This window comes from Lichenostomus cassidix, unplaced genomic scaffold, assembly GCF_008360975.1.
Source record: "Lichenostomus cassidix isolate B80296 unplaced genomic scaffold, HeHo_3.0 HiC_scaffold_707, whole genome shotgun sequence".
Taxonomy (NCBI): domain Eukaryota; kingdom Metazoa; phylum Chordata; class Aves; order Passeriformes; family Meliphagidae; genus Lichenostomus; species Lichenostomus cassidix.
The window spans coordinates 175029-185877 of NW_028147326.1; the positions used below are offsets into that span (position 1 = coordinate 175029).

At 48.4% G+C, this 10849-nt stretch overlaps 2 long non-coding RNA genes across 2 annotated transcripts; both read right to left on the reverse strand.

Annotated features, from left to right (window-relative positions):
• Positions 1–260: 260 nt before the first annotated feature.
• On the reverse strand, positions 261–2337 carry LOC146423413 (uncharacterized). Its single transcript, XR_014847560.1, has 3 exons — positions 1913–2337; positions 1172–1388; positions 261–329 (listed from the first exon to the last, which is right to left on the reverse strand). It is a non-coding gene; the product is annotated as an uncharacterized LOC146423413 (long non-coding RNA).
• A 6206-nt stretch (positions 2338–8543) lies between these two features.
• LOC146423414 (uncharacterized) lies at positions 8544–10645 on the reverse strand. The gene is made up of 3 exons (XR_014847558.1): positions 10544–10645; positions 9543–9607; positions 8544–8862 (listed from the first exon to the last, which is right to left on the reverse strand). It is a non-coding gene; the product is annotated as an uncharacterized LOC146423414 (long non-coding RNA).
• Positions 10646–10849: the final 204 nt, after the last annotated feature.

Genomic DNA, 10849 nt, shown 5'->3' on the forward strand with positions numbered 1-10849 from the left:
TTAGGATCCTCACCTGCCCATTTAGGATCCTCACCTGCCCAATTTGGGATCCTCATCCCCCAATCTGGGATCCTCACTGCCCAATTTGGGATCCTCATCTCCCAATTTTAGGATCCTCACCTCCCAATTTGGGATCCCTATCTCCCCAATTTTAGGATCCTCAATTGCCCAATTTGGGATCCTCATTTCCCCAATTTGTGATCCTCACCTGCCCATTTGGGCTCTCAGGCACACGAGCAGCAGCAGCAGCAGCTCTGCTGGAGGCTCAGCCGGTGACCTCGCAGGGACAAGGGACATCCAACCTTCCCCGAGCCATCCCTGCCCTGCTCCTGGGGGAAAGCAGAGCTTTGCTCAGAGCTGGGAGATCCCAGGGTGGAATCCTGGCTGGGTTGGCTCCAGGCTGGGAAATATGGAAATACAAAGTGGGTTCAGCTGGAAAATGAGAATTAGGTTGGGTTGTGGAGGGAATTTTTGCCTGGGAAAATGGGAAAAATGAAATTTTTCCCTGTGAGAATTTCTCTGTGGAAGTGGAGAGGGGTTGGGATGGAATTCCCGGAGGAGTGTGCTGTCCCTGGATCCCTGCAGTGTCCAAGGCCAGGCTGGACAGGCTTGGGGACAGCGGGAGGTGACACTGCCATGGCAGGGGTGGCACCGGAGGGGATTGGAGGTCCTTCCCACCCAGATTATCCCGGGATTCCGTGTCCCTGCACTCTGCTGTCCCTGCCCAGCCTGTCCCCACGAGGTGCCGCCTGGTGGCACAACAAAGCCGCAGCGACATTCCGAAAGGAATGAAGAAATAAAGGAATAAAGGAATGTCACCCCGAGGTGTCACTGTGTCCCTCCCTCCCGCCCCGCCCCGAGGGCAATCCCGCCCGCGGTGCCACGAAAGCACCGAGCAGGTGACACAGCGCGCGGGACAGGGACAGGGACAGGGACAGGGACACGATGGGGACGGGCAGAGGGACGGGAAGGGCGCTGAGCACAGCGAGCTGCTGCAGGCCGCGCGGCCATCGCCACCCGCCGGGCCCGGCTGAGTCCCCGCGGGTCCCCGAACCCCGCGGCTCCTGGCACAGCCCCGTCCCCAATCCCATCCCCATTCCCATTCCCGTCCCCATTCCCCGTTCCCGTTCCCATCCCGACATTCTCTCTCTCTCTCTCTCTCTCACTTCACCTCCCCAGCTGCCCCATGGCAACCGGCCCGCCGCCACTTCCGGGTGCGCCGCCGGACGTGACGCGCCACGCGCTGACGTCATGACGCAGCGGGGATACCCCAGGGGCGTGGTCATGGAAAAGTAGGCGTGGTCACGGGGAAAGTGGGCGTGGTTATTGAGAAGTGGGCGTGGCCAGGCGGGTCCAGGTGAGCTGCAGGTAAAAACTGCCAAAAATCGCTATAGAAACGGCAGAAATGGGAATTTAGGGCTAGAAATACAAATAGATAAATATAAATATACAAATAAGAATAAAAATAAATATAAATATAAATAGACAAATAAGAATAAAAATAAAAATAAATATAAATATACAAATAAGAATAAAAATAAAAATAAATATAAATATAAATATACAAATAAGAATAAAAATAAATAAATAAATAAATAAAATATAAATATAAATGTAGAAATATAAATATAAGTATGAATATAAACATAAGTATATATAAAAAAAAAAAACATAAATATAAATATAAATATAAATATAAATATAAATATAAATATAAACATAAATATATACAAAATAAAAACATAAATATAAATATATAAATATAAACATAAATATATATAAAAATAAAAACTATAAATATAAATATAAATATAAATATAAATATAAATACAGATATGCCAATTTCTAGGAATATATAAAATCCGTAGCTAAAAATTTAATGTCAATATTTTGGAATATATAAAATGTACACCTGTAAGTGTGTCGATATTTTGGAAAATATCCAACAGGGAGCTCTAAACATGTCAATAGTTTGTGATTTGTTCAGCTTAGATCTAGAAATGCGTCAATATTTTGGAATACATATTGAATTTATAGCTATGTGTCGATAGTTTGGAATATATTCCGTTTATAGCTATGTGTCAATATTTTTGAATATATACAGAATTTATAATTATGTGTCAACATTTTGGAATATATTCAATTTATACCTATAAGTGTGTCAATATTTGGAAATAAACTTGTACCTGTAAGAGTGTCAATATTTTGGAATATATTCGATTTATAGCTATAAGTGTGTCAATATTTTGGAATAAATTTATAGCTATGGATGTTGTAACGCTTTGGAATATATTCAATTTATAGCTATCAATACTTTGAAATGTATTATTATAAATGTGCAGCATATATATTATATATTATAAATATACAGAAATATATATTATAAATATACAGAGGTGTTGTAGCACCTGTAAGGAATCTATAAATGTTTATTATAGAAAGAATAAATATATTAATCTGGTTTAAATTTTTAATTTTAATTTTCAAATTTAAATTTTTAAATTTTCAATTTTTAATTTTAATTTTTTAATTTTTTAATTTTTAATTTTTTAATTTTTTAATTTTAAATTTTTAAATTTTTAGTTTTAAACGTTTTTAAATTTTTAATTTTTTAATTTTTAAATTTTTAAATTTTAAATTTTTAATTTTTAAATTTAATTTTTACATTTTTAGTTTTTAAATGTTTTTAAATTTTTTAATTTTTTAATTTTTTAATTTTTAAATTTTTAAATGTCTTTAAATTTTTAATTTTTTTAATTTTAAATGTTTTTAAATTTTAAAATCTTAATTTTTTTCTTTTTTAATTTTTTTAATTTTTAGTTTTTAATTTTTTTAAATTTTTAAATTTTTTTTTAAGGAAAAAACTACCCAGGGAAAGGGAAAACTGCTGATTTTCACCGCCGAGCGGCAGCACTGGCTGCCCCGAGATCGCTCTGCGGAGCGGGAAGGGAAAAGTTCCTCCTGCAGGGCTGAGGGGGAAATAATGGGAATAAAGTCAGGGATTGTGGGGGAAACTGTGCGGCTGCGGTGGGAACGGGAATGGGAGAGATTGGGGTGGAGAATTATCCCGGGAGAGGGGAGGGAAAGGAAAGGAAAGGAAAGGAAAGGAAAGGAAAGGAAAGGAAAGGGAAGGGAAGGGAAGGGAAGGGAAGGGAAGGGAAGGGAAGGGAAGGGAAGGGAAGGAAAGGAAAGGAAAGGAAAGGAAAGGAAAGGAAAGGAAAGGAAAGGAAAGGAAAGGAAAGGAAAGGAAAGGAAAGGAAAGGAAAGGAAAGGAAAAGAGAAAGAAAAAGGAAAGGGGAAAGAAAGGAGAAAGAAAAAGGAAAGGGGAAAGAAAGGAGAAAGGAAAGGAAAGGGGAAAGGAAAGGAAAAGGGAAAGGAAAAGGGAAAGGAAAGGGGAAAGAAAGGAGAAAGGAAAAAGGAAGGGAATAAGGGAAAGGAATAAGGGAAAGGAGAAAGGAATAAAGGAAGGAATAAAGGAAAGGAGAAAGGAAAGGGGAAATGAAAAAGGAATGGGGAAGTGAATAAGGAAAGGGGAAAGAAAAAAGGAAATATAAAAGAAAAGGAATAAGGGAAAGGAATAAGGAAAAGGGAAAGTTAAAAGGAAAGGAATAAGGGAAAGGAATAAAGAAAGAGGAAAGATAAGAGGAAAGGAACAAGGGAAAGGGGAACGACAAAATGAAAGGAATAAGGGAAAGAATGGGAAGGAAAAGAAAAAAGAGACAGAGGGAATATGGATTGTTGGGAATGATTTCATCCAGCGGCACTGCACCATCCCGGCTGTGCTCCGGCTGGAATCCCGGGGATGCAGGAAGGGTTTTCCCAACCCCCAAATCCCTCTGCGCCCCAATTGCAGCAGCAATTCGGGACAATCCGGGAACACCGCGATGGAGCGACTCGGGGAAAGAGCCGCAGCGGCGCTCGGCATTTGGGTTTTTTCCGAGCAGAAAGCCCTGCGCTGTGCCCCGCGGGGCGCGGCGGGGTTTGGGGTCTCTATCTGGGCTGCCCCACGCCCCACACCGCGCCCCGGCATATCGGGGGGCACCGGGAGGAGCCGATAGCAGCAGCCGGGGCTGGAGCTGCTGATGGCGGGGAGAGAGCGAGCCGTGGGGAGGGTGGGGAGGAGGCTGGAGTGTCTTCCTCCCGGTGGGATCTTCTTCCCGGTAGGATTTTCCACCCGGTGGGATCTTCCTCCCGGCGGGATCTTCCTCCCGGCTGGATTTTCCTCCCGGCTGGATTTTCCTCCCGGCTGGATTTTCCACCCGGCTGGATTTTTCTCCCGGCTGGATTTTCCTCCCGGCTGGATTTTCCTCCCGGCTGGATTTTCCTCCCGGTGGGATTTTCCTCCCGGCGGGATTTTCCTCCCGGCGGGATTTTCCTCCCGGTGGGATCTTCCTCCCAGTGGGATCTTCCTCCCAGCTGGATTCTCTTCCCGGTGGGATTTTCCTCCTGAAAAATTCTGGGTTTATTTGCTAAAAGGCTCCCGTGCCCATTTCAGAGCTGAAGTGTCCCGAGCTCCCAAAGCTGTGCTGACTTTGGGGGGAATAAAAGAATTTCCCGTTGCAGCCTTTTCTCCTCGCCGTCTTTTAATCCCCTTTTAAATGCCATTTATTTACCCAGAAGCAGTGGTGAAAGCCAGCAGAATTAACCGATTTGACCGAGAGCATGCAAGGGATGAGTGGCAGAGCAGGATTATGGAATTCTGGGATGGTTTGGGCTGGAAGGACCTTAAAGCTCATCCAGTTCCAATCCTGACATCTCCCACTGTCCCAGATTATCCCAACCTGGCTGGGACACTTCCAGGGATCCAGGGGCAGCCACAGCTCCTCTGGGAATTCCTAATTCCCAAATCCCATCCATCCCTGCCCTGTGGCAGTGTGTCTCCATTCCCTGTGTCCCCATCCCTTGTCCCCAGTCCCTCTGCAGCTCTCCTGGAGCTCCTTTAGACCCTGGAAAGGCTCTGAGATCTCCCCAAATCCTTCTCTATCATCCCCAAATTCCCATTCCCTGAATCCCAGTTTTCCCCCTCCTTTCCAGCTCTAATTTTGCTGAGTGCTGGAATTAAATCCAGGAGGACAAAAGGAGCTCCAAGCCCAATCCCAGTGCCACCAGTCCCTGCTGGCAGCACCTCCAGTTCACCTTCCCGAGTTCCCCCAGGGCTTCAAACCGGAAAGGTGAGCTGGGGAAAGAAAAAACCCAACAACTCAGGAGCAGGAAATAATCCCAAAGCAGCTTCAGTTCCCCACAGGAGGCACTGCCTCTCGCCGTGCCTCCCGGGGAGGGGGAATGAGGTCAGGTTGTGTGAGTTTGGAGAGAAAACCCAGCGAATTCCAGGAGTTTCCCTCGGAGTTTGGGGGAAGATGGAGATCCCAGCCTGGTTCTGGTGGAGCTGCAGAGCTGCTTTTTCCCATTTTGAGGTGTTTTGGGGTTGGATTAACCCCCTGGAGGTTTATTAGGGCTCAGTTCTGTCTGCTTTTCTCTCTGGTGGTTCTCCCTGGCTTCACCTCAGCCCGTGGTGATGTTACACAAAAAGCCAGCAGTGAAACCAACCCCGTGGTGACTCAGGGAAAAGGGGAAAGTTCAGGGAATGTGGTTAAAGCTGGGGATGATCCTGCTCTGCCTGCACGGTTTCGGTCTAATTATTTCATTCTGATTGGCTCCACCACTTTTTGGGGCCAAAAAACCCACATTAATCCCAGTGTGGAGCTCGTAGCAGAGCAGGAATTCCTGTTTTCCTGCTTTTCCAACCCCAATCCCAACAGCAGCACCTTCCCACCAGGGCCTGGTGCTCCCCAAATCGGGTCAGTCCATCCCAAAACCAACGCAAGGCTGTTTGTTTCTACTCCCGGAGTTTGCAAATAGAAAGATAAAAAGGAAATTGAACACAGCAGGTTTGCAAGCAGCTCAGTTTCCCCATGGCAATGCAGCCAGATGGGCAGGAAAATCCAAATTGGATCGTTTTCCAGGGATCTCCTGAGGCTGAGGGGATCTTGGATCTCAGGATGGGGCTGGGATTGAAGTCCAGCCTTGCTGTTTAATTTGGATTTTGGGGGATTGAGTGTTTTTAAGGGGCTGGAATGTGCTGGGAAGGGGCTGATCAGTCTTGTGGGATGGGGGATTGCTTCCCACATGAAAACTGTCATTCCTACAAGGATCTGGCACACAAATTTGTGAGGAAAAAAGGCAGTGTGGACAAAAAATTCCAGCAAAGAAGATTAAAAACAAGTGAACCACTTCCATTCGCTCTGATCCCTCTTCTAAAGCATTTATAAAATGCCATAAAATGGTGGCTTTTCCTTTCTGCATTAAAAATCCTGGAATGGTTTGGGATGGAAGGACATTAAAATCCTCCATGGCAGGGACACCTCCCACTGTCCCAGGCTGCTCCAACCTGCCCTGGGACACCTCAGGGATCCAGGGACAGCCACAGCTCCTCTGGGAATTCCATCCCAACCCCTCACCGCCCCGACAGGGCAGAAAAACACAATTATCTGATGCTGAACGTGCCAATTAAAAATGAACCAACTTTTAATTTGCAGCTCGGTGGCTTTGGCAGCTCCCAGGGCACTCTGTGCTGGTGGTGAGGAGGATAAAACCTCCCAAACCCAGCTGCTGCTCAGCTGTTGGACCACTTGTAGATTTGAAAAGGGGAAAAAAGTAGAAATAGATGGCACTGGGTGGTGGAGATAAAGCCCAAAGTGGGTGCTCAGCTCGCAGCTGGACACTCCTGCTTTATCAGGAGTGCTGCAGCCCCTGGGTTTGGCACCTCCTGCCCACTGAGGGGTTTGATAAGGAGCTCCAGGTTGCTCTTATCAGCTGGGGAGGGCAGGGAGGTGCTGCCCAGGCAGGGACCCTCCTGCTGGAGTGTTTCAGTGGCTGGCCATTCCTGCTTTCTGCTGGAATTCCTGGCTCAGAGCTGGGCGCTGCTGGACCAGGCTGGGTGGCTGTGATTCATCATTTGGCTGCTGGCACGGAGGGAATGTGGGTGAACATGCTGCAGGGACTTGTTGGGGGAGAGAGCTGAAAGTTGGGGATGGTTTGGGTTGGGAGGACCTTGAGGCTCAGCCAGGTGCTGTCCTGACACTTCCCACCATCCCAGGGTGCTCCTTGGGCAGTTCCAGGGAGGCACAGCTCCTCTGGGAATTCCATCTCAGCCCTCCCCACCCTCATTCCTGCCCAAAATCCCATCAAATCCTGCTCTCTGTCCCTCTGAAGCCATTCCCTGGGTCCTGTCCCTCCCATTCCCTGGGTCCTGTCCCTCCCATTCCCTAGGTCCTGTCCCTCCCATTCCCTGGGTCCTGTCCCTCCCATTCCCTAGGTCCTGTCCCTCTGAAGCCATTCCCTGGGTCCTGTCCCTCCCATTCCCTGGGTCCTGTCCCTCCCATTCCCTGGGTCCTGTCCCTCCCATTCCCTAGGTCCTGTCCCTCCCATTCCCTGGGTCCTGTCCCTCCCATTCCCTAGGTCCTGTCCCTCTGAAGCCATTCCCTGGGTCCTGTCCCTCCCATTCCCAGGGTCCTGTCCCTCCTGCCCAGCAGACTCCCAACGTTCAGGGCTGCAGAGGGATGGGAAAACACAACCAGGGAATGGTTTGGGTTGGGAGGAAATCCCATCCAGTGCCACCTCAGCCATGGCAGGGACACCTTCCCTGTCCCAGGTCACTCCAGCCTGGCCCTGGACACTCCCAGGCCGAGGCTGTTGCAGCCCAGAGGTGTTGTCAGCAGCACAAGGAGCTTTTCCCTTCCCTGTTTCCCTGCTCCGATGGAATTTGGGGATCAGGGATCACCTGAGGGATGCCCTGGAGATCCAGGGTGGGATGCAGGGAGCAGTGGTGGGGAAGGGAAGAGCCAGGGAATCTTTCCAAGGGAATCTTTCCAAGGGAATCTTTTCAAGGAAATCTTTCCAAGGGAATCTTTCCAAGGGAATCTTTCCAAGGAAGCTTTCCAAGGAATCTTTCCAAGGGAATCTTTCCAAGGGAATCTTTCCAAGGGAATCTTTCCAAGGGATCTTTTCAAGGAATCTTTTCAAGGAAGCTTTCCAAGGGAATCTTTTCAAGGAATCTTTCCAAGGGAATCTTTCCAAGGGAATCTTTTCAAGGAAGCTTTCCAAGGAATCTTTCCAAGGGAACCTTTTCAAGGAACCTTTTCAAAGGAATCTTTTCAAGGAAGCTTTCCAAGGGAATCTTTTCAAGGAAATCTTTCCAAGGGAATCTTTCCAAGGGAATCTTTCCAAGGAAGCTTTCCAAGGAATCTTTCCAAGGGAATCTTTCCAAGGGAATCTTTTCAAGGAAGCTTTCCAAGGAATCTTTCCAAGGGAACCTTTTCAAGGAACCTTTTCAAGGAATCTTTCCAAGGAATCTTTTCAAGGAAGCTTTCCAAGGGAATCTTTTCAAGGGAATCTTTTCAAGGGAATCTTTCAAAGGAAATCTTTTCAAGGGAATCTTTTCAAGGAAATCTTTTCAAGGAATCTTTCCAAGAGAATCTTTCCAAGAGAATCTTTCCAAGGAATCTTTTCATGGAAGCTTTCCAAAGAATCTTTTCAAGGAAGCTTTCCAAGGCAAGCTGAGCTCCCTTTATCCAGGGATGACTCCTCTTTGCCAGGAAACCATCCAAGAGACACAAGGCTGCTGCTTTTCCCACTCAGCAGCACAAACCACAACCTCTCTGTCCCATTTTCCTCACAAATCACGGATAATCCCATCCCATCTCCAGGAATATGGGGAAAACCCCTCAGGCTGAGCCTCTGCTTTGGCACCTGAGCAGGAAGGATTCCTCATGGCACTGCTGCAGGGTTAAAATATAACCTGGCCCTACCTGGAAGGAGAATTCCAGCCTGGTCCAGGTCATTATCAGGGAGCAGGAGCTGAGGCTGCAGGGAAAAGGGCTCGTTAAGGTGACACTGTAATTCCCCCTCCCTTCCCTGCCCTGCCAGAGGCACGGGGAGGAGATTAAAGTGCCCTTGGTTCTTGCTTGGGGAGAAGAAAACCTCGATAAACCCTGTGGAGCAATCCTGGGCAGTGTGTCTCTGTCAGTTTGATCTCCTTGGATCCCAGAAAGGGAAATTCCTGTTCCTGGTTTGTGGCTGGGGATCACAATCCTCTGCTGGAATCACAGGGGTGTGGCTCTCCAGCTCCAAAAATGCCATTTAATTGGGAAAACACAGCCAACAAACCCTGTCAGCAGCACACATTAGATCTCTCCCCGAGGAAATAAAGGTGTGAGAATCCCATGGCTTCTTCCAGAGGGCAAGATGGGGGGAAGAAAGGGGAGATTGAAGCAATTCCTGGGTTAAATTTTATACTCTCAGGTTGGGGTTTGCTGCTCTGGGGACGGTGGGATGGCTGGGATGTCACCTGCAGCTCTCCCACCTCCTGGAACAGCGTTTTTCCAGGAGCAGGAAGCACTGCCAGCTCCCCAAAATCAATCAGGGGTGATCCCCATGCGTGACGCTGCCCTGTATTGTTATTTTCCCCACGGGGAACAGAGACTTCCCAGCATGAATATGGCAAAGAGGGAGAAGAAAGAACAGCACGACCTGGATTTGCTCACCTCAACTTTTATTTTCCTGATCTTTTTTCAGGCTCCGAGGGTGGTTTTCCTCCTTCCCAAGGCCCCTGCAGCAATAAATTGCCCAGCATTATCACGGGGAATGGTTAACCTTGATTGGAGTTCGTGCAACACCTCCTTCCCTTCCCTGCAAGGTCGAATTCCAAATAATCCTTTGGAGAGGGAGGGAATTAAAGCCTGGAGTGTTCCCTGGGCTGCAAAAACCTTGCCTCATTCTCCTAAAGAGCACCAAATTCACCTGCTTTCGGTTGGTTTTGGGGTGGAACAAGGAAATAACATAAAATTTGAGGGAAGAGAAGGGTTTTTGGGGAGCAGGGAGATGGAAAGAGCGATCTGCAGCCAGGGATGTGGATGCTGTGGATCCTCTCTTCCCAAAAAGCTTTTGCAGGGAAGGGCATGAAGCTTTCCCAAGCTTGGATGATTTTTTTTTTCCCATGATTTTTTTCCCCCCATGGTGAGGCAGAGCCCAGGAAAGGAGTGGCTGTGTCACCCTGCAGAGGTGACAGGAGGGGACAGAGCTTTGTGCAGAGACACCTCCAAGCCCACAGAAAACCTCAAATAAACCCCAAATAAACCCCAAATGAACCCCAAATGAACCCCAAATGAACCCCAAATGAACCCTGCTTTTGGGCACAGGAGCTGAGCTGGTCCTGCTCGTGTTTTGGGGACAACTTGGGGCTGTTTTGGGGACAATTTGGGGCTGCTCTGGGGACAATTTGGGGCTGCTATGGGGACAATGTGGGGACCTTACAGGGAAAAACAGCCCTTTGCTCACGGAATCTCCAATATTCACCTCCCTCCCCGCTTGTCCCAGGAGGGTCCCTGTCCCTGCAGGTGGGCTGGCTGTGAGCTTGCACAGGACACACCCAGAGGTGACACCCCGGCTGTCCCAGCCGTGTCACCATCCAGGGATCAATCCAGGGACTAAAAGCCCCTCCGGCAGTTCCTTCCCCTCGGCGGCACACGCCACGGGGTCAGCACACCTTCCTCCCTTCCGGCAGAGCCTCGCTCGCTGCCCAGGCTGGCTGTGACACTGCTCTTGTCGCTCCGAGTGACATTTCCAGCCCCAAGTGACATTCCCAGCCAAAGCGACACGCCCAGCCCCGCGGCCGCGATCGCCTCAGCGGCGCTCCGGGAGCAGCGCCTCCCCTCACGGCTACGCCCCGCCCCTCACGGCTACGCCCCGCCCCTCCGCCTCCACAGCCAATCACAGCCAAGCATCGCGCGGCGGCTCGTCTGTTATTAATTAAAATTCCTGTCAATCATCCCCCGCGCCGTGAGGCCCATGA